Source organism: Chaetura pelagica, unplaced genomic scaffold (assembly GCF_000747805.2).
Source record: "Chaetura pelagica isolate M959 unplaced genomic scaffold, ChaPel_1.0 scaffold364, whole genome shotgun sequence".
In the NCBI taxonomy this organism is placed as follows: Eukaryota; Metazoa; Chordata; class Aves; order Apodiformes; family Apodidae; genus Chaetura; species Chaetura pelagica.
Genome location: NW_009953089.1, coordinates 492,084 through 494,590, shown reverse-complemented (window position 1 = coordinate 494,590; position 2,507 = coordinate 492,084).

Sequence of the window (2,507 nt, the reverse complement as noted above, 5' to 3'; positions counted from 1 at the left end):
AAAGAGTCATTTAGAGCCAAATTTATAGCTGGAGCTGTAACACTGAACCTCAGGCACAGTCCTGGCGGTGCTGAGCTACAGCAGTTTGGCCACTGGTTGGGGGGGGAAAGCCACACTCAGTCCCACCAAGGCTGGTGGCCCAGGGGAGCTGCTGGCCTGGCCGTGCTCCCAGGGACAGGCTGTGCCCCCCCTGGGGCTCTGCTGGCCCAGACCCAATCCGTGTGCACCCCAGGGTACCCACCGCCCAGGAAGCCTTGGCCACAAGCATTTGCAGGTATTTGCACAAGTGTCTCTGGTGCACCCAGAGCAACCCAGTGCAAGAAGGATAACGGTGCTAATTTATGAATTTGCTTTCCCTTGCTGGTCCACTGATACCACCAGCTCTGCAGTCCTCTCAGCTGTAAACTCAGTGCTATTAGATTAAAATGCACAACTATGTGACACCTTATAAACTACATAAATATGAACTGGCAAGGCCCCTTAACAATGAAGGATTTTGCACAAGATCTTCAGGCACTAACTCAGCCTCACTGCTCTCTTCCCCTGGTGGGGGGCATGCAGTGCCATTAGGAAACCTTGACTGAATTATAACCTTTTATTCTCCCAAGGCATCTTTTTCTATCTGCCACAGGGTTTTATTTTGGCCCAAACATGAACATAAAAAGCATAAGAGATGCAAACACACTTACTGATGGATTTTTTTCTTGGAAAAACATGTGACATTGTGATGCTAGGAAAACAGCTATTAATTTGGAGGTTATTTCAAAGCCAGTGGATAATTCTTGTCCTGTGGGATTTTTTTTCGAATGAAGAGTTTAGTTTGCTGAACGGTCCCTTTCCATTTGCAGCACTGATGTTTCTCTTCCCCTGCATTAACATTTCACCATTCAGAATGAATGGCTTTGCTTATGGCTTTGAATTTTTCTTCCATACTTTTGACAATTGTTCTTTATGTCTTGTATAAATCACTGTAATGTGTGGCAAAGTCAAGCACATTCAATGTCTGCGAATAGTTAAGTTGCTGTTTCTCCTTTGTGCAATAGCCCATAATCATATTTTAAAGCAGTTACAGTCTTTTATCAAGCACATGTTTTGGCATATTTTTGTAACTGGATTACTGAGCATACTCTTTAGAACTCTTAAACAGCTCTCACAGACTATCATGTAAATCCTTCTTAATTCACGGTTAATTGACCACAGTGGTTCTGGATGAACATCTGGTGCCAACTCCCTCCTGTGGGCAGCCTGCCACCTGCTACTGCATCTCCATGGAAATTCCAAAAGTCCTTTTTGAAAGACCAAGATATGTGTTGCAGACCATCACCACTTCTGCAGGAAAACCAAGCCAGGGAAGCCACACTGTTTGCAGTGGGCGGAGGAATGGAAGAGACTGCAGGCAAGCAGAGAGAAGCCCCTTAGTCCTCCTGGCATCCCACAAGCTCATTAGAAAAGCCTCAGTCTCATGTGGTTCAAGGGAGTAGGGACACTCCAGTCCCACAAGCAGGAGGGTCAGGTCCAGGGGAGATGGGATGTGGCACCCAGCACTCAGGGACATTTGTGGCTGTAACCAGCCCAACAGCACCTGTGTCTGCAAACCTCCAGAGCAGCATGTAGTAAGACCCAGGACATCATTTGTTCAGTGCAGTCTGCAGTCAGTGGGGGTGTAAGGGGTTTATTTTGCTCATCTGATGGGCTGATTTATGGCTTGTTTACTTGGATGCCTCATCCACATTGCTATTGTTGTAATTAAACCTTGTTAAAGTGCTCAGGCCCCCACCAGGCATGTGGTGTAACCACTTTTCCCCCCAAACAACGATTATTGTATGGGGGAAACAACTGTGTAGTGAGAAAGGGTGTCAGGCAGGCTTGTAACAAATACCTATTTAGCAGGCAGAGGATGTTTAGTCCTAAACCAAATTGTATATTAAAAGTGGAAATTGCTGAGATTGGGGTTTACCTGTGAAACCAAAATTACTTCGTGACAAAAATAATTATAGACACAGACTCTATAAAAAAACAGTTGTAAGCCCTCATTAAATAGTTGAAATCAAGATGCTTCTGTGAAGCTCAGCATCAGCACATTGTTCAGGGGTTGGCTTGGAGGGATCTCTGTGGCAGAACACCACCAGTGGGCTGTGTGTACACACCCCATAGAGCTCTGCCCCACATTTTTCTGGTGCATTGCAATGCCTTCCAAGTTTAAGGTCTTCTGAGAGATAACAAACCCCATGAAGTAATATTAAATCAGGTGAAACAAGGCACAAGGGAGGAATCCTGTTACCAGAAAAGGCTGAGGAGCTTAGGGGTGTGGAAATTAAAAACATATTCATTATATTATTAATAAATATAAAAAAATATATTAAGAATAGTTGTTTATTACCTGTAATGAGGCAGCAAACACCCTAATGAGCAAGTCCAGAGGGACAGTGCTCGCCCATATAGATACTCCTACAGCAAGATGTGTGGGAGTGCTGGTGGGCCAGAGAGACCCAGGAGTCTCTGGGGCA